The sequence below is a fragment of the Podarcis vaucheri genome, assembly GCF_965113315.1.
Source record: "Podarcis vaucheri genome assembly, chromosome: 11".
Classification (NCBI taxonomy): domain Eukaryota; kingdom Metazoa; phylum Chordata; class Lepidosauria; order Squamata; family Lacertidae; genus Podarcis; species Podarcis vaucheri.
Genome location: NC_138749.1, coordinates 41741750 through 41762496, shown reverse-complemented (window position 1 = coordinate 41762496; position 20747 = coordinate 41741750). Strand labels below are relative to the sequence as shown.

The 20747-nt window shown below is 41.6% G+C and overlaps 1 long non-coding RNA gene across 1 annotated transcript; it reads right to left on the bottom strand.

Moving 5' to 3' along the window:
- Positions 1-2590: 2590 nt before the first annotated feature.
- Positions 2591-7185, bottom strand: LOC309514409. The gene is made up of 3 exons (XR_014211973.1): positions 6947-7185; positions 6049-6117; positions 2591-2614 (listed from the first exon to the last, which is right to left on the bottom strand). It is a non-coding gene; the product is annotated as an uncharacterized lncRNA (long non-coding RNA).
- Between the last annotated feature and the right edge of the window lie 13562 nt (positions 7186-20747).

Genomic DNA, 20747 nt, shown 5'->3' with positions numbered 1-20747 from the left:
AGAGACTCATTCACCACAGGAATTTTATTTTTTTCTGTTTATACCTCACAATGACACATTTTTCACAAAATCAATACTTAGCACAGATATTTTACAACTGCTTGGAAGCTAAACATCTTAATCATGACAGAGACCAATAGGTGTTTCAGTATAGATTAATATTCATTAACTATATTTTATGGCTACAGTCTAGGAGAGACAAAACGGATCACGGAAAGTAATAATTCTAGCTGGTCCCATTTGAAGCCCTAATATTTTGGTTGGCATACATAAAGTTTTTTTCTTTCTTTCTTTTAGTGAATTGATTCCAGAAAAGGAAAGACAATACCAAGGTTACTGTATATGGTTGAAGGAATACAGTGGAGAAACAAAACTAGGAAATGAGTGCCAAACATTGGCATTATACAGACAGGACACAACTTTATGGGCATGCAGAATGTGCCCAGCACATTGTATGCAGAATACAAACAAGTGTCTATTCTCTTATTGAGTGTCTATATACATAACACAGTGGTGCAGCATGGGTTGCCAGTGCCCAGGGCGGAGGGGGTGGGAGGGAAGGAAAAGCATGTACATTCAACTGCCTATGGTGTCCACATCACCCAGGAGATTGCAGCCACAGAGATAAGAAAAGAAGAGTAGTTCCATTGTCTGGAGAGCTCATTTCCTGGTTCGCATGCAGAAGCCATTTTCAATGGAGCCTAGCAATGGAACTGCGTGGCTATATTGAGGCAGCACTGGGTGTTGAAATTTTGTGCCCCTAACCGCCCCCGTGCCCCCCATGCTACGCCACCGACTTAATTAGGTTATTTCTTGCTTTTAGATCTCTGAAACTGTCTGGATTTTAAACAATGTACATTGGTACATCGGGTTACATTGGCTTCAGGTTACATCCACTTCAGGTTACAGACTCTGCTAACCCAGAACTAGTACCTCGGGTTAAGAACTTTGCTTCAAGATGAGAACAGAAATCGTGCTCTGGCAGTGCGGTGGCAGCAGGAGGCCCCATTAGCTAAAGTGGTGCTTCGGGTTGAGAACAGTTTCAGGTTAAGAACGGACCTCCAGAATGAATTAAGTACTTAACCCGAGGTACCACTGTAGTACATTATTGGTATCCTCATATTCTTATAGACTCTTAGGATGAAAATGGAGGTAAAATAAAGGGTAACTGCAACCTGAAAACACTTTTCTGAGGATGTTCAATGAGGGTTTCTGAAAATTCAGGGCCCAGATTAGTGAATTTCCATAGCCCGTTACGGTGTTTGTTTAGTCGTTTTGATGGAAGCTTTTGCAGAGGGTGTCAAGGTTATCACACACTTGGCCTCAAAATGTTCCAAAATATTTCCAGCATGTCAAAATGCATCTGTAGCTTTAGGACATGGCATTTCTTGTCTTTAGTATCTTGAAGATCATTATGTTGCATCTGACAGGATCATGCTCTTTGTAATTTACACCAGTGACCTGTTCACTGGGTGAAGAGCTGTTTCCATCTATTCAGCACTTTCTCCCAAGATGCCTTCATTGCTTTATTACAGACTTCATTGTACTGGTCCCTGGAGAAAATTGGGCTGATTTTAGCTGTGCTCCCCCTGCTCCCACTTTAGCAGTACCAATGAATGACAGCACACTGAGCTTTTTTTATATACCATGTTTTGCTTTTGTACTGGATTTGGGAGTTGTTTACACGTTTATACTGCACAGTGGATTTCAGTTATATTTGGGTCACTGTGCAGAATACTGACTTGCCTATCTTTTAGCGAATCAGACAATTGGCACAAATATTTATTAATAGACAACAATGATAGTATTACCACACATAGTCCTTTCTCTTAAGGACTTCGTACATAGAAAAATGATTGGACCCCGGAAGTAATGCCATGGTTGTTATTAGCATATTTGTTTTTCCTGTCATTTTCAAATAGCTTTGGAGCTGTGAAAACGAATTGCTATCAACACCAGCATGTAGAAATATCTTGCTTGTCTGTACATTCTAATTTGGAACACTTATGCACCTTTATTCAAAATATTAATATGGTTAATGTTAATATGATTCATACGGTTTGCACCCCCACCCTGGAATATTTGTGTTTCCAGCCTTATTAAATAACAGCCATCAATTTGGGATACTGCCATACTTATGTGAACTCTATATCCTGCCTCTCACTCTCTCACTCTCTGGACTGAGATATACAGCTACAAATAAAACATTTTAAGTGTGTTTTAAGTGCAGTATACAATGTGACACTAGATGGTGATGGTGAGCCTTATGGAAAATTCAATGTATTTTTTTTTTAAAAAAATATAATAATAATTCAGAAATTTTTTTTATATGTTTGTAGATTACACCCCCACCCCCTTAGATGTATTGTTCACATTTCACTTCATGGAGAAGTCATAATGGGTGATATCTAATTGTTACAACCTGCTTGTGCAATAGATTCTACTTGCACAAATGGAATTTACCCTCCCTCTCCTCCTCTGCATATTCATCAATTTTTATCTAAATTGCTGGGTTGTGAGTGTGTCCTCCAGAGAAGACTGGAGAGCATGAAGTCTGTTGAAGGGAGGAAGAGGAAGTCTTGTTGCTTATGCTGGTATGATGTTGGATCTGACCCTATGTTTAGTGAAAAAATGAAAGGCTTTTAGTCCTTGGTGCTGCTTTTTTCTACTTATGCCTCAAATTCTTTAAATTTATAGAGACAAATAAAGTTTGTGTTTGATGTCTTTACTTAGACACAAGCCATGAATACAGAAATCTGACTTAGGCCATCAAAATCAACTGAGCTGAATTAAATACTCATGGTTCATGTACACTGAATGAACAGGCTAGTTTTCCATTTTGAACCAAATTTGACATTTTCTCCCCACCCCCTTCAATTGCATCATCTGCACGTTTCTCAAACTTTTGCTTTTTCCATTTTCTCATAAGGATCTATTTCCTCCACCCTCACTGTCATGGTTCTTGCATCTCTTATCCCTTGTCTACGTTATTAAGCCACTTTGCAGTTCCCTTTGTCTGTCTCCCAAGTTTTCTGCTTTTAGTTATTTTAAGAGAGGCTCTGGGTTATGCCTGATCCTAAGTCGCTGGCTAGGACCAATAGGCTTTGATGTATTTCTTGGCTTAGTTCATTCAGCATTTTCTGGTACAAATAGGCATGTACATAAATTATGCATTATCAGCCCTTGGGGGGAAATCTAATGGAGCAGCAAATTATGGTTTACTTCTGCTCTGTTAGAAAAATGTTCAGCACCCATATCACTCATTTTGTGAACCTAAGTAAATTCTTAAAGTCTTCTTGGCATTCAAGAACATTCTGAATCTTTATCTGAACGCCGAAAATTCATAACTTCCTCTTCTCTTTATTTTCTTTATTTTTTCAAAAAAAAAAAGCGTGAATGAAAAGTTCTGTTCCTAAAGGTCTACATCTCACTGTACACCTGTATCTAAGCTGTGCTACAAGTAGGACCTTGTATGGCTGAGTCTAGATTTCCCTAAACTTCTCCAAATTCCCCTTAACAAGGAGAAGATTTCTAGACTAACTTTACACTGATAGTTGTGCACATTTATCAGGCCTTGTGGAAGATGGGTACTTTATCCTTCTATGAAGAGAGATTTGTTCCCATTTTGCACATACATCATCTCCAACAGGCCTTGGAAAATGTCAATGAAATTTTGTATATCTTCTGGTTCTTATGCATAGTCATCAACGGGCCTTGGGGAATGTGCATATCTTGGTGACATTTGCATATCTAGGCAATATGCACACTCTCCATTCAGTATACAGTGGTACCTTGGGTTAAGTACTTAATTAGTTCCGGAGGTCCGTTCTTAACCTGAAACTGTTCTTAACCTGAAGCACCACTTTAGCTAATGGGGCCTCCTGCTGCCGCCGTGCCGCTGGAGCACGTTTTCTGTTCTCATCCTGAAGCAAAGTTCTTAACCTGAAGCACTATTTCTGGGTTAGCGGAGTCTGTAACCTGAAGCATATGTAACCTGAAGCGTATGTAACCTGAGGTACCACTGTATATAATGACCATGAAAAAAATTCTCCTTTTTTCTTTTCTTTTTCTTGTTCAGAAGTGTGCAATCTGCATTCCCTGAACACCTTCTGGTTGCTCCCACAAAATACCCTCCCACTGATTAGCCAAGAAGCAGGAAGAAGGGAGTGGGGTCCATCTAAGGGTTAATTTTGTTCTGTAGTCCAGCCCCCTTTTCACCTCTCTCAGTTGTTTCTCAGTCAGCTGAGCCACACAGCAGGGATTGCAGGCAGAATAAAGTTTTGAAACTCCCCTTTCCTGCAGTGCTGGTGGAATTTCCTCTCCCTGTGCCGCTATTAAACTTAGGGGAAAGCTGAGTAGCATCATGAGGCCAATCATAATTGGAACCACAGGGAAGAGAAGATTTAACCAGTTGCGAAAGGGTTACCTAATGGTGAAAATGTGTCACTGTTGGGTTTCTAAATGGTTTCAGAAAGGAGAATGGAGAGGGGCTTCAGATTCCCTCTCTTACTTTTCAGAACTGCTTTCCCAACAGATTTTGTGACATGACATGACATGTTGGGGAAAATGGTAGCAGCAGTAGCCAGAGCTGTGCTGCTGTGCCATATTACCAGAGTTTATGGAGGGAAAAAGAGAGTTTTAAAGTAATTAAAAAGTGAGGGGAAGTAAGAAGGATCCCTTTGGCTGGAATTGTAAGCCATCTCCACTCGTCTCCCTCACAAATTATTTAAGCCCTACCCAAAAGTGTTTTTTGACCTTCCCTTTTCATTTTGCTTCAGGGTTTCAAGCCAAATGCCCCTCGCTCAAATGTGACTTTATGTACATTAATGTATGTGTGAACCTGGAACTGTTAATGTGGATTACAGATTTTTTTTTTCATTTTGCAGATTGGCTCTTCCTTTTTTGACTTCTAATGTTTTGTTTCATTTCAAAATTCAAAGTTACACTTTATCACACAACAGTTACAGTATAATCCTATTCTACAATACCAATGACTTCCTGAGCACCCATCTCAATGTTTATAAACACGATTACATATAATTAGGATACAGTGGTACCTCGGGTTACCTACACTTCAGGTTACATACGCTTCAGGTTACACACTCCGCTAACCCAGAAATATTGCTTCAGGTTAAGAACTTTGCTTCAGGATAAGAACAAAAATAGGGCTCCGGTGGCGCAGCAGCAGCAGGAAGCCCCATTAGCTAAATTGGTGCTTCAGGTTAAGAACAGTTTCAGGTTAAGAACAGACCTCCGGAATGCATTAAGTACTTAACCCGAGGTACCACTGTATTCTGATTCATCCTTTTAAACAGATTTCTTACTATGTTCTGCTCTTTTTTTCTTAGACTTCAAACCCCTCTGTGGACTTTGCATATGGAAAGTTACTTTTCACATGGACAAGAAAATGTTTCCAGTCCCTCTTGAAAGACTCTGTATAGTTAATATCCAGCATTTCTGACTGTGAAGTTCCTGGTTTGAGGTAGGGTACATAAAGGGCTAGCTAACCAACCACATTCCATGATTACGTCAGAATTTGACTAAATTTCACCACATTTTGCTGCCAACAAAGAATTTCTAATAGAAATTATTAGAAGCAGGCCACATTTACTAGTGTATGAAGTATGCATATAAATCTCGGATTGTTTTAAATTGTTTACCTTTCCACCTGAGTTGTTAGTGAGATTGCATGCTATGCCATAAATTAGCCACAGTTTCTAAGCTGCTGATTTATTTGCGCAGGTGAAAGGTGAGTGCTCAATGATTTCCACCACAGTTAACATAAACATTGACCTGATCAACTGTGGTGCTCTCTCTCCCTGTACTATAACATAGTCACAGATTTATCATTCCTGCCTTAGCTCTGCTCCAGGCGTCTGATTAAAAAGCCCAGACCAATGTTTGCTTTTATCTCCTCGCTTTGATTTTCACTTTGGAACACTTTACAGGACGGCACTCATGCCCACTCCTGCTGCTTACATGCTTCCTGGCATTTATTGTCTGAGTTTTCTTCTCAGTGTGGCAGCAACATCTAACTGCATAATATACCTTCTGCATGCAAGGATAATCCACATCTTCATCATCACTCCACTCCTCTACGCGTGGTTCCTAACACCACTGCGGATATAATGGGAAAGAAAGCAATCACAAAGGCTCCTGGGATTTTCAAGTTGCCTCTGAAGACTAATAAAATTCACCATATGTTTCTTCTATCTGCTGCGAACCAAGCTTCATTTCCTAAATCCATGCGAGAAGGTGAAGGCTTAGTGTGATGATGTCAGCTAGATGAATAGTTTACTGGAGCTCTCGCTATTCATCATGGCTTACTCTTGGCCTATTTACAGCCACGTAGGGCATAACACTCACATTGGAATGTTTATTGGGGAGGGAAAGGAATGGCTTTTCTGCAGTCAGAACATATCGAATGTATACCTCTTGCTGATAGGAGAATGTTGCTTATTGTTTGAGGACGGGTAGAGGATTGCCTTATGTCCAGCAACTGGAGGTGAGCCCATCCGTCTTTAGTCCTCAAAAGCCTCAAAGCACCTGAAGTTGGGAGTGGAGGAAAGGCCTTAATTTGGTATATTGGCATGCTGTGTTATTTATTTTTTTTAAAAAAATCTGTTGCATCATCTACACATGCGGCAGAATGAGAGGCAGATGAGTAAGTAGAGTTCTAGAGTGAAAGAACGAACTGTACCACTTTACACCATTGGTGGTAAATGTGGCCCTAACAGCAGGAATTAGCTGGGTTCAAAGGTTTATCTCTAATACCCATGTGAGACCTTGCCTACCATATGGCAGAGGGAAGAAGGCCAGTGCTTTCTTGTGACCAGCAGACACAGGGCTTGATTAGGGGACTGAAAAGTGAAGAAAAACTGAGGAGGGAGAGAGGGATACACACAAACACACACACAAAATTCTGTGCTAGGGACCTTAATCTGACCTTGCCCGAGGTCTTTGCTTCCAAGGGGAGAGGTTAAAACCACCCTTCTGCCTCTTCCTTCAATGTTCAGTCTCCTTCTGGACACTTCTAGAGACACTTCTCTCAGCTTCTAAGTTTAAATTCCTCTTGGTGGGATCTGTCATGCTTCCTCTGCCTGCTCCCAATTCATGCAAGATATCCAGAGCTTGCCCTTGCGACTGTCATTGCCCTGTCACCATGGCAACAGGGTCACTGCTTCCAGAGGCCTTCACCTGCCCGTAGCTGGTTGCCAGCTTAAGAAGTGGAGCATCAGCTCTACGCACTCCTCGTGACTCTTGGGTTGTCCACTTTTAACTTCTAACTCATCTACTTGTAGATGAGAAATGATGCTTATTTGTTTTTCATTAGGAGAGCATTCAGTAATGACCACGGTGATAGTTCAGCCAAGCATTTCAGAATTCAGATCTCTCAGTCTAGTAGTATATATAGATTGAATCTAAGGGTCAAGGTGCCCATTACATTTAATACACATACCCTCCAACATTTCTCTGGTGAAAATAGGGATGTCCTAAGGAAAAGCGGGTGGCGCTGTGGGTTAAAGCCTCAGCGCCTAGGGCTTGCCGATCGAAAGGTCGGCAGTTCGAATCCCCGCGGCGGGGTGCGCTCCCGTCGTTCGGTCCCAGCGCCTCCCAGAGTTAGTCTACTACCCTCACATGTGGTATACAATGCTGTCCTATTGCAGACATTGAAGTAGGATCTAACAGCCAATAAGGACATATTTTGTACAGTGGTACCTTGGTACTCTGGACGCGGGTGGCGCTGTGGGTAAAAGCCTCAGCGCCTAGGGCTTGCCAATCAGAAGGTTGGTGGTTCGAATCCCCGCGATGGGGTGAGCTCCCGCTGCTCGGTCCCAGCGCCTGCCAACCTAGCAGTTCGAAAGCACCCCCGGGTGCAAGTAGATAAATAGGTACCGCTCACCAGCGGGAAGGTAAACGGCATTCCGTGTGCTGCGCTGGCTCGCCAGATGCAGCTTTGTCACGCTGGCCACGTGACCCGGAAGTGTGAGATGTGAGATGGGCGCACAAACCCCAGAGTCTGTCAAGACTGGCCCGCTCGGGCAGGGGTACCTTTACCTTTAAGGAAAAGCGGGGCATTCCAAGATCAAATTAGAAACTGGGACAGCTTCTGTAAATCTGCGACTGGAAAATAGGTACACTTGGAGTGTCTGAAAACATAGCTGGCAGCTGTGTGTGTGTGTGTGTGTGTGTGTGTGCATGCGCTCACACACAAAACACATGTTTTGACTCAAATGAAAGTGTGCTTATCCAGTTAGGATCACAGTAGGTGAGGTAGTCAGATTTAATCCTTCCTTGAGGTTTAACCCTTTCCTCCCCAACTGTCCCCCCTCCCATTCCCTAGCATTGTGCTCATCACCGGTAAGGTCTTTTTATTCTCTCTACAGATGTTTATTGTTTATAGAATGAAGATGGTTTGGGGGAGATCCCAGCAGGAGAAGGAAGAATTAAACCTCTTGTTTCTGGATCAGCCCACCCTCTATTTATGAGTAAGGAAAAAATGTGTGGTTGCCTGCATAGATTCAGGCTATGTGTTTACTATAACACGCAATTTAATCCTCAGAGACCTGAGAATCCTGGACTGAAGCATCACTGGCCTGAGTCTGTTCAGATCTCATTTTCTCATATTATTATGCATCTGTTGTGAAATGTATTCATATAAAATGCACAGACACAGTTCCTTTAAGCTCCTTTTGAAGTGACACCCATGCTCCTTAAAGGTATTAAATTCATATTAAAGTGCAGAGACAATATATTCCTTTGTTTGTCCACAGATCTTTTAAAATGTCACATGGTCATGTGCAAAATAATTGCTTTATTGCTTCTACGGTTGACATAAAATTTGATTCATCATCAACATTTTTTCACCAACCCTGTGGAAAAACATGCTACTAGAATCTAGTCAGCAGGAAGGAAAAGTAAAGTAAAGATGTTAGAGGCTAAAGTTCAAAGTGCAACTGACATCTATAACCTAGTGAGGTAGCAATTTTCACATTATTGGTAGAAATAGAACAATCTGGGATAGAAATTAAGCATTCTACATGCCAGGGATTCATTTATTATTTCAGATGCAGAAGTTCAACAGAATAAATGTGGGATATAAATGGAATTAATAATAAATACACTTTCGAATAATAAACCATTTGTGTTCTCTGTTGTGGAGGGAATAAGACAACACTTTTCAGATATAGATGAGAGATGTAATTGCCAATGGGACAATTCATGTTGCGTTCCATTATGTGGGGTCTCATTTATTTATAACAAGTATATACCACCCAATAACAAAGGTTCTCTGGGCAGCTGATAGTAAAAATTAAAGCTGCACAGAGCAATAACCCAACACACATGAAAACTAAAGCAACACAAAACCAGCCACTGTATAAAACCAGAATAAAACTAGCAAGGGGGGGGGGGAATTGCACAAAGGACCTCAAATATTTGAACAGTTTAAGTATGACAAGCCAGGGAGAAGTCTAATGTCTTATTCTGGTACCCAAAAGACCACGAAGTAGGTTCCAGGTGAACATCTCTTTGGAGGGTGTTCCATGATGGAGGGAAAGACCAGTTGGTGGATTTACCCGGAGAAGAGGGTAAGAGATACAAACCTCCTACCTGAGTAATAGTTCTCCCCGGCAAGTGAAAAGTACCGTATTTTTTGCTGTATGACTCACTTTTTCCCTCCTAAAAAGTAAGGGGAAATGTGTGTGCATCTTATGGAGCGAATGCAGGCTGCGCAGCTATCCCAGAAGCCAGAACAGCAAGAGGGATTGCTGCTTTCACTGCGCAGTGATCCCTCTTGTTGTTCTGGCTTCTGAGATTCAGAATATTTTTTTCTTGTTTTCCTCCTCCAAAAACTAGGTGTGTCTTATGGTCTGGTGCGTCTTATGGAGCAAAATATACGGTAGTTTGTTTCTAGGTATCCACACCCAAACTCTGTCTTCACACATAAGACTGGCTTTATAAGGAGCATTGCCAAGCCATATCTTTGTATATATAAAATATACATTTTATTGTGTATTAATATATCAGGGTGAATCGAAAAGGTCAAAAGTAAGGATGGATTAAAATCATTGTACCAAATGTAATTCATTTCCCTTCTCTGTACATGTCTGCATCTTAATATTAAAGCAGCCTACAAAGTGTTGACACACACACCGGTGTCTGTTTCCCCCCTCCCTCCAGTCTTATATCCTAAATCCTCTTGCGCAAAGACCTTGGGGTTACTAGGTTACTATCTAAGTCAGGAACTCTGGCCAGTCAACAAGGCCAGACTGAGCTGGTAGTTTTCCACATCAGGTGCCAAGATAATACTCAGACTTGGCGTTCTCCAAACATTCCCATGAATTTTACTCTAGTAGCGAGTTCATGAAAATGGCTTTCCTGGGGTTGTCCTTGGGGACCTGCTCTCTGTTAGCTGGTTAAATATGAGGTGGCCAGTTGTCTGTGCCATCTGGGATCTGTCACAAGAAGCATTTTGTCTAAATGATTCAGTCACTAAATGTCGCATGCAGAGCAGTCCACATGGTACTTTGCTTGATGCTTCATAGCGATCTCCACTCTCATCCTCTCACTGACCTTTGAACCATATGGAGCGCGATTAATCCCCATTGGAGGTATATTCTAATGGAAATTTCAGTTCTGCCCCTGGCTGCTTTTCTCAGTTCCTCAGAGCTGTAGCTGGTTGTTGGTAAATAGGAGCAATGATCCCAGTCACCAGTCGTGCTGAAGAATCCTGAAGGATTGTTAAAGCACACTTAACAGCCTAGTGGTGTAATAAGACTGTTATGAATACCCAAATTCATCTGAGTTTAAAACAGCATGCCCTTGAGGATTTATTCACTAACTCTGCAGCAGAGACGCCGACAAAGGTGGAATAAAGAGAGCTGCCTTTCCTCACCGTAAAAGAATGTATAAAGGCTCCGAAGGCTGAGCATAATTAATGCGAACCTTAGAATCCATCACATTACTAGCTCAGGGTGTTACAATAGTTCAGCTAAATGACAAGGGCCTGAATTGCCAGCAAAATTATTATCGCACCAAGATAATAAGGGCTGGACTCTGGAGATGCCTCTTAAGTGACAGAATGCAGCTCTTACCACAGATGTTATGTGTTATTTAATGGATGGGAACAGGCAGAACATTACACTAAAATTCCACTTGGCTTCAGAAAAGCTGAGATAATTACTGTTATGCGGTCAGTGTCCCAAACACAAAGACCTCAGGTCTAAAGTATTCCATTGCATAGCATATTGTCGCATTCAAATGTGAACCTCACGTAGTCCAAACTGAGCACAGAAAGTAGTCCTCACTGTGTTGGCTTATAAAGCTTTGTGGAGCTTAATATTGTTAGTATTAAAACAGGCACACACAATGCATGTCATATTAAGATGTGATGCTCTATAGTCCGAACAGTATTTCCGCCCTGCCCCCCCCGACTTTCCCTTGGGGCTTGTATTACCTGATAACAGAAATGAATAAAAGTTTTATTGGCACTTTCTTTTTATATTGTACAGGAAATAGAGTCTGATTTTATAGATCTAAATAAATGCATGTTGTATGGGCAAATAATACATTTACATGACAAAGAAAATAATAAACCTGTTTTGTTCCACTCTTTCTGAAGCCCAGTTCATTTTTACCCTGTTTTTTTTAAAACACACACACACACACACACACACACACACACACACACAAAACTCTCAAACTTTACCCCTCCACCATGAAAATCAGGGATGGAGAACCACAAGCCTGGGGGAAAATGTGGCCCTCCAAGCCCATCCACTTGGCCCCCAATACACTTCCCATGCACATCCCTTGGTTCACACTCTCCGTGAGTGTTTTTACTTGGCTGAAATGTGTCATTGAATTTTGATAGTGCATTTTTCTTGCCTGAATGGAGGGTAGAGGGGTGTGTATAGAAACCAGCCCACATAGACATATGTATATGTTCATTCACTCACTTTTGCCTCTGCTCCCAACCATCATTGGCTCCCACCCTGGAAAGATGTCCAAAAGAGAATATGACCTTTGAGCTGAAAAAGGCACCTCACTCTTAAGACTATATAGATGTACAGAGCTATTGTACAACTAGCCCCCTGCCCATTGATTTTTTTTTTCAAAGAAAGGGGCAAAATAATTGTGTTCTGGCCTTTTGCTTAAGAACAAGTGCAAAAAATTGAGTGATTAATTAGATACCCACACATGTGATGGTCATGCAAATCTTGTTTCTTTGGTCCCTTGGTTATCAAAGGGACCACGAGCATTTATGAAACACAACTGATAAGCTTGAGAGCATATGTTATACAAAACAAAACAGCCCATCTCACTGGAACATGAATCAGCACCTGATGTTCCCTCCCACAGGGCAATTGCAGGGCTTTTTTCCCCCAGACAAAACTCACCAGAATTCAGTTCTGGCACCTCTCAGGTGGATGCCATTGCCATTCTAAGAGAACAAGGGAGTGTTCATGGTGAGTTCTGGTACCATTTTTTTCTAGAAAAATAGCACAGTTGTAATAGGTTCGCTCCTTTAGATGGGAGAAGGAATAGTCCAAATCTTCATGCCCTGACGTCTTCTGCCACTCACACACTCATCTTTCCTTTCCACAGGGCACGGAAGCCATATTGGTGGTGGAAAAAGCCCATCTTCTCCTTCACCACATGAAAAGCAGTGCTGTTTCAGCTAATGTATGAGATGCTGCTTAGACAAGAAAATAGGGTCATGGGGAGCACATCAGAAATATGCAAAGGAAAAAGCCTCTCAAAGCACCAAAATTCTGACATACTTTTTCCATACAAAAGGTGATAATCACATACCATCAGCACTTGATGTGTTTAAAACTAAACCCCTAGTTCAGTTATTGTATATAGGGCTCAGATTTGGACAGGCACTCATCTTGGCTGTTCAATCTAAGTTCCTAAGGCATTTTTTTGTGTTCCATCCTGTGTTCCAAATGATTCATTGTGCTTGGAGGCTAATCCCCATTGAATTACAGATTTGGGGTAGGACATTTAATTATTGGCTTCAGCTAAATTTAAACCCCACCAGTCTACTACCATAGTATTGCAAGACTGTCACGAGAGTGCTTGGTCTAAAACTGTCAACCAAAAGCTCGAATTTTCTGGTTTATCACCACAACAGTTATTAACACTGGGCTTCAGTAAAGCAAATAATTTAATTAGTAAGTGCCTTGTATTTGTAGCATTTGGAAACAGACTGAACTGTTTCAGGTCCACTCCATGACTCATTATTCTGGCCCAAGTTCGAAGTTATGTTTTGCCCTCAGTGACCATAACGGGGAAGCTAAAAATGGCTGTAGCATTTGTCACATAAGTAGATGAAACTTGCAAACAAAGGATTGAGTGGATTGAGCCTGCTAAATTTCAGAAAGATCCAGAGAATGTTTTGTTTTGGTACAAGGAACCTTTAAAATGTTTCTTTATTTATTTTTAAGTTTCAGAGAGAGTTGACTTTTAATTGTTTGGTAGGAAAATTTAATACTGGAAAAGAAGCAGGCCACCTTAATAGTTTAGACCTACAACTTACACCTGGCTCAAAAGTCAAAAGTCAGCAAATGATGAATCACAGGAAAAGTAACTCCCTTACTTCAACATCCCTCCCCCAAATCACTATGGTTAGAATGCATTGGGGAAATAATTCACTGCAATTAAAAGCTGGACTTGTCTATCAAAATGGAAGACCCACCCCCCATGTCTGCACCTTTTCCGTTTCCTCTGCACTCTCTCCCCTCGCAAGTTCTAAGTGTTCCCCCAATCGGGTTGGTTTGAAGAAAGAAGAAGAAATGAGAAAGTTTGTTGATTGCATTCAACATTTGGTGGTGGTGGTGGGGATGAGGCCATTGAGTCCCCTGGAAGCTTGTGGGGTCCCTGATCTGCCCAGGGAATATGAGTTCATGACCTGGATGACCCCATTTCACCTTGTTTTTCAGGGTGCACATAGGTGCAAGCCTCTATCTTAGTTGTCTTCCTTTTCTACTAACTCCCATACTCTTTGACATCTAAATGTGTATTAGTCTTATTTCAGAATGATTATGCTGATTAACTTGGATTTCAGGCAGGCATAAGAATAACCTTGTTCTAGTCACCTTGCATAATGTGTATGGAAATTAGCTGCATTGGAGACATATGTCTTAATGCCAGAGGCTTGAACTGCTTTAGAGTTAGCACTAATCATAACTAGAAAAAAGTATATACCTAGTTAGCTTGTCATACTTCTCCAAAAATGATTTCATAGCTAAGAGCAAAATACAATCCATTTAGTATTATAATGTTTATAAATTTCCTTTTCTTGAGATCGTTAGATTTGCTAAATGAAGTTTTTATGTGGGATTATGTCAGAACCCAAAAGCATAGACTGCCTTGTAATTGGCTAACAGACAGCAATGGATTTTGAAGGTTGATTGCAATGTTGCATTAAACATTGGACTGGGAGTAGCATGAGTGACTTGTGTTTTTGATCCCATATCTAATGTCATGTCAGATAGAAGGTTAATATAGATCACATAAACTGTTTCAACTTGATGAGAAGATATTAGTTTTAGATTACCACCTACTTTTACCTTTTTATGATTCTATAATTTACAACGCAGTGACTACTCAAAATTAAGGCTCAATAGTGCATATTCCTGGGCATGGATTACAGCCTCACAGTGCAATCTTTTTCTTCTTTAATGGGAGCTAAGCATCACTAGGTTCAGTGATGCTTATTCACTACAAAGTGGGCTTAGGGTTGCTGTTTTAGAGTTACAAGAAATATATGCTGTAAAATATCAAACATCATAGACTAAAATGTTTTGATTAGAAATTCTGCCAGTGGATAGACAGTCTGCCAAAACAATCTGCAGGCCCTTGCTAGGAAAGACATTTGTAGTTCCATTATCCTTTCCTAAATTTTCTTTTATTATTTTTAATAAACCATATTGACAAGCTGGAACATGTGCAGAGGAGGGCAACCAAAATGATCAAGGGTCTGGAAACCAAGCCTTCTGAGGAATGGTTGAAGGAGCTGGGTATGTGTAGCCTGGAAAAGAGGAGACGGAGAGGAGACATGATAGCCATCTTCAAATATCTCAAAGGCTGCCACATGGAAGATGGAGCAAGCTTGTTGTGTTCTGCTCCAGAGGGTAGGACTCAAACCAATGGATTCAAGTTGCAAGAAAGGAGATTCCTACTAAACATCAAGAAGAGCTTTCTGACAGTAAGGGCTGTTTGACAGTGGAACAAACTCCCTTGGAAGGTTGTGGAATCTCCTTCACTGGAGGCTTTTAAGCAGAGGTTGCAGGGGATTGGACTAGATGACCCTTAGGGTCCCTTTTGTTGTTGTTTAGTCATTTAGTTGTATCCGACTCTTCGTGACCCCATGGACCAGAGCATGCCAGGCACTCCTGTCTTCCACTGCCTCCCGCAGTTTGGTCAAACTCATGTTAGTAGCTTACAACTCTACAATTCTATGATGGACACCAGGGTGTCTCTACCTGTACAAATCAGTGCAACTTTAGGTAGCTCTAGGAACTTTAAACAATACACATCAGAGCAATGGGCTATCTAGCTTCATATTGTGTCTCTACAGTGGCCAACCACATAACTCAAAGATTATCAGAAGCATGTTTGATCATGACAGATATCCTATGTTTACCACCCCCAGACTCTGGTAGACAGTAACATGCTGTTTATGGAAATGGGAGTTTAACCTGGAGTATATAGTTTATAGGGGACGCAGGTGGCGCTGTGGGTTAAACCACAGAGCCTAGAACTTGCCAATCAGAAGGTCGGCGGTTCGAATCCCTGTGATGGGGTGAGCTCTCGTTGCTTGGTCCCAGCTCCTGCCCACCTAGCAGTTCGAAAGCACGTCAAAGTGCAAGTAGATAAATAGGTACCGCTCCTGCAGGAAGGTAAACGGCATTTCCATGCGCTGCTCTGGTTCACCAGAAGTGGCTTAGTCATGCTGGCCACATGACCCGGAAGCTGTACGTCGGCTCCCTCGGCTAATAAAGTGAGATGAGCGCCACAACCTCAGAGTCGGTCACGACCAGGGGTCCCTTTACCTTTACTTTATATAGTTTATAAGTCCTATGCTGATTTGCACAGCTGGGGACAAGAACACACATTCTGTTTGGTAGATGTTTTGATTCCTAGAATGCCTTCATTTAAACCATACATGATGGCACTGGCCTACATGGGGCCAACTCCTTTTCTTTCCCTTAGAGTCACCTGGCCTTTACTAGGGACGAAGCTGAGCTTTGCCATCTGTCTTTGTTACACTTGGGAGGCTCACAGTGACAAAAGTCTGAGAACCCTTGGCTGAAATCCAATCACACAAAATAAAGATTCATTCCGTTCTTCCGGAACAAGCTTAAGAAGTGATGGCAACAGTAGAACAACCTAATGGCATACAAAATAAAATGGAACAGAACTATATTATACTTGATCTACAGCGTATTTTGTAGAAACATGAATTGGAAGTTATTACAGCGGCATGACATTTTCATTATAAACCCCTATTTTCAGTGCTTCATAATTCAGCAACAGGCATTTGCTCCAGGGTAAAACAACATAGGAGTTTTCAGGCTGGCAGAAAAGAATGTCTACGTATGCATACTTTTCTGTGTGAAATACTGGAGGAGAGAGAGAAGAAGTAACTTACAATTCCAGGTCATATTTGACAGAAATTATCCTTGCACGGTTCCCCAATATCAACATCCTGTCTACTGCTATTGCTAGCTGTTCATCCAGGTTTGGATGGATACAGTCTGAGTTAGTTGAAATGAATAGGACGAGTCAGTCATTGAAATTAATGAGACATGTTAGTCACTGCTTAAGTCCTATTGATTTAAATGAGAGCAACTAGCAATGTGATTCTAGGCATATGGACTTTGAATTAAGTCCTGTTGTGTAAATGGAAGTAGGTATGTGTAGGGCTGCAGTCTTACAGTGGATCAAACCTGTGGTAAGGATGAGTGAGACAAGAGTGTAACAAAAAGAAAAGAAAAAAGAAAAGGCACAACTTTGCATATGTTAACAGGGGAAACCCTAAGATCCTTGCAACTGAACCATTTGAGTGCTAGCCTTCCTGGTGCAATCATAAAGGGACTGGATTTTATTTCATTTAAAATTAGTTTAAATAAATACATAAAATGAATTAAGTGAATTCATTACCAAACTTATAAGTTTGATCATTGGAAGAGCTGGCGAACATGCATAGATTCTTGGATAATTTTCAACAGGAAAGGGTATGGTAAATGAAATCAGCTTCACTAACTAGGTATCCCCACCTATGCATTATGCAAACTAATTCTTCAAGCCTTCGGTCACAGACACACAAGTTTTTGGCCAGGTGGCTCAGAACAAACTATGCGTACAGCTCAGTTGGTTAGAGCACAGTGCTGATAATGCCAAGGTTGCAGGTTCGATACCCATATGGGACAGCTGATTATTCCTGCACTGCAGGGGTTGGACTAGATGATCCTCAGGGTCCCTTCCAGCTCTACAATTCTATGATTCTGTGATCTTCCACAAGCAACATGATCACCATCAATACTCTGTACAGCAGCCTTGAAAAAGCACAAAGTCTCCAGGTGTGGTGAAACTCACATTGAGGAATGTTGTGCAAAACCCATTAAAACACAATGCCCCCCCTTTTGTGGTACTGACTGCAGTACATGTGTTGTTGTTTAGTCATTTATTCATGTCCGACTCTTTGTGACCCCATGGACCAGAGCACGCCAGGCACTTCCGTCTTCCACTGCCTCCCACAGTTTAGTCAAATTCATGCTGGCAGCTTCGAGAACACTGTCCAACCATCTCGTCCTCTGTCGTCCCCTTCTCCTTGTGCCCTCCATCTTTCCCAACATCAGGGTCTTTTCCAGGGAGTCTTCTCTTCTCATGAGGTGGCCAAAGTATTGCAGCCTCAGCTTCAGGATCTGTGCTTCCAGTGAGCACTCCGGGCGGATTTCCTTCGGAATGGATAGGTTTGATCTTCTTGCAGTCCATGGGACTCTCAAGAGTCTCCTCCAGCACCATAATTCAAAAGCATCAATTCTTTGGCGATCAGCCTTCTTTATGGTCCAGCTCTCACTTCCATACATCACTACTGGGGAAACCATAGCTTTAACTATACGGACCTTTGTTGGCAAGGTGATGTCTCTGCTTTTTAAGATGCTGTCTAGCTACTACTAGACAGTACGTACTACTGCAGTACGTAGTTTAGCTCAAAATCCATGAGCACAATCTACTGGGACCTTTTCCTATGGGATCTTTTTAAATCAAGAACTGCTGTGCACAACTGTGGTAGACCTCCTGATGCATTTGAAATCACCAATATGTGAAATACGCACATGTTGAATGTGCAGTGATTATTTCATTAGCTTGACCTCTTACAATACAGGCATAAATATTTTAAATATTCTACCGTGGAAACACATGCAAAACTAAAGGCATGTGGAACATCTGCGGATTAAATTCTAATCTTTCACATTATCTATCCATTTATTTGTTTGTACAGAATGTAAGTGTATAATACCCTTGACATTACTGTAATTGCAGTTGTCAAGAATTAAGCCTCAGCAATTACTTCTCAACTAGCAAATTAGGCAGATTGCATGTCAGAACAAGGATGGGGAAAAAAAACTCACTATCTTCCTAATTCTCATCTTCATTAAAATGCTACATAGGGTAAATGAAAAGTAAAATCTGCTACTGAATCACTGAGTTGGAAGGAAACTCAAAGATGGACATAGTCCATCTCTGTCAATGCTGGACATTCACTACTACTGCATCCTTGATAGATGGCCATCCAGCCTCTGCTTAAAGAACGCTAACATCATCCAGTATACTCTGTTCCTCTGTAGCTTGTGCTATGAAAAACTTCTTCCTAATGTTTATTCTAAATACTATTTAAATAAATACTTCCCCCACAGAAAACAAATTTGCTGCATCATCTACAGTATCTGACTGCTCTTCAAATATTTGAACATGGATATAATACAGTCTCTTAATCAGGCATAAGGAATTCTGTGTTGCTGGTGGGCTGGATCCTAATGTATGCCACCACCTGCCAATCACTGGATGTCACCATGACATCAGATGAAGCATTTCCCATTTCCCAGACAGTTTTGGTTTCAACCCATGTGCAAAGGAAGTGTTGCCCTTTGCAGGGACAATATTTGATTCCCTTCTTCAACTTCATCTCAAAAAGTCATGGGATAACTTTTAAGAACCTGCTTTTGAAGAAATAATTTTTGGTTTGGGGGTTTGTTTTGGTGTTGACATGTGCATCAAAGTGCATATATTAGTGAAAACGATTCACAAAAAATGCATTATACCCCAGGAGACAGGTTGCCAAAATGTGTTTATTGGGCAAAATTGCATTTAAAAAATGGTGCACTAAAATTCTGACAGATGGTTGTGATGACTTTAAAAAATAAATAAATATGAAAACTGATGTGGAACGGTGCTGAACTGAGATTAAGATATAAAAAAATGAATGGAGAAAAAACAAAGCAAACCGATTTATTCATTCCTAGACGGCTGCTGTCACAAACTGGTTTAGCCATGAAGTTGTGCAAATATTATGGTGGGAGTCCTTCCACCTATGATTCGCTTTGACAAAGTGTGTTCTCCATAACAGAGAGCACGTGTTGCAGTGGGGGTCAAAAGGCCACCCCACGGTTGTTGGGGAAATTGGCCACATGCTGTGATTGGGCAAGGAGTGTTGCTGGGGAGAATGCTATGTTGCTAAAGTGTGGGAGGGGTCAGATGTCTTAAATACAGGGCTTGCAGCCTGGGGCCTTCTCTTGGGCTGTGTGCACCGGATCACCCGCCCGCCCTCCCTGAAAAGGGGGGTTTGTTGTCCTCTGACCTTGCTATGCCTGTCATGGGGTCACCTGCTTTTGGGGCAGGGGCCTGGTAGGAATTTTGTCCATTTGGCTGATTGGCTGGTGCCATTTGGTTTTTGCCTACTGTGTAGCAAATCATCACAACTTGTAAGGTTTGCGGTTAGGCATTGGTTAAAATTGGTTGGTGGAGGGGTAAGTGCCTACCCCTCCAATGGTAGTGCGGAAAAGGAATTCTGTTAAAGGAATCCAGGGGCTTGCCACCCCTTTTGTCCTAGTCCCTGGCATCGGACTTGGGCCGTGCAAGCCCCAGGGGGCATGAGGGTGAGAGATGAGGGACTGATGCCCAGCTTATTTCTCCCCAATATGGTTCTCCCTGACTGGCTTCCGCTAGAATCCAGAAGTCAGTTCTGTCCCTGGGGCAAGGACAGATAGTCGTAACCAATGTCTAAGCAACCACTCACGTGTGTGTATTTAAATAAAGTTGTGACCAAATTCATGCCAAAAAAACCTTAAACATGATGTGTGAAGTATGAGTTATTGGGGTGGCCTGGGGGACCTCGACACACAAATGTGGTTTGCACAGAGTTGTCCTGGCATAGGCCCTGTGGAATGGCAGTAGAAGTGAAGGCCAAAGTGCCTCCTTCCTCTTTCTACAGGGCTCCTTCAGCCACTGCACCGTAATGCAGATTTTGACTTATTCATCCATACATAAATTACTTAGATCCATTCATGTGTGATGCTTTTACCTTTATCCCTCCCTATATTATTTAGCATATTTCTGTGGACTCCTTAAAAGGTCCTGCAATTTGGTCCACTTCTGAAACTGCTTGGGTACCACTCCCTTTCTTTCCTGTCATTTCCATCTATCAAAAAGAAAGAGATGCAAACAGAGTA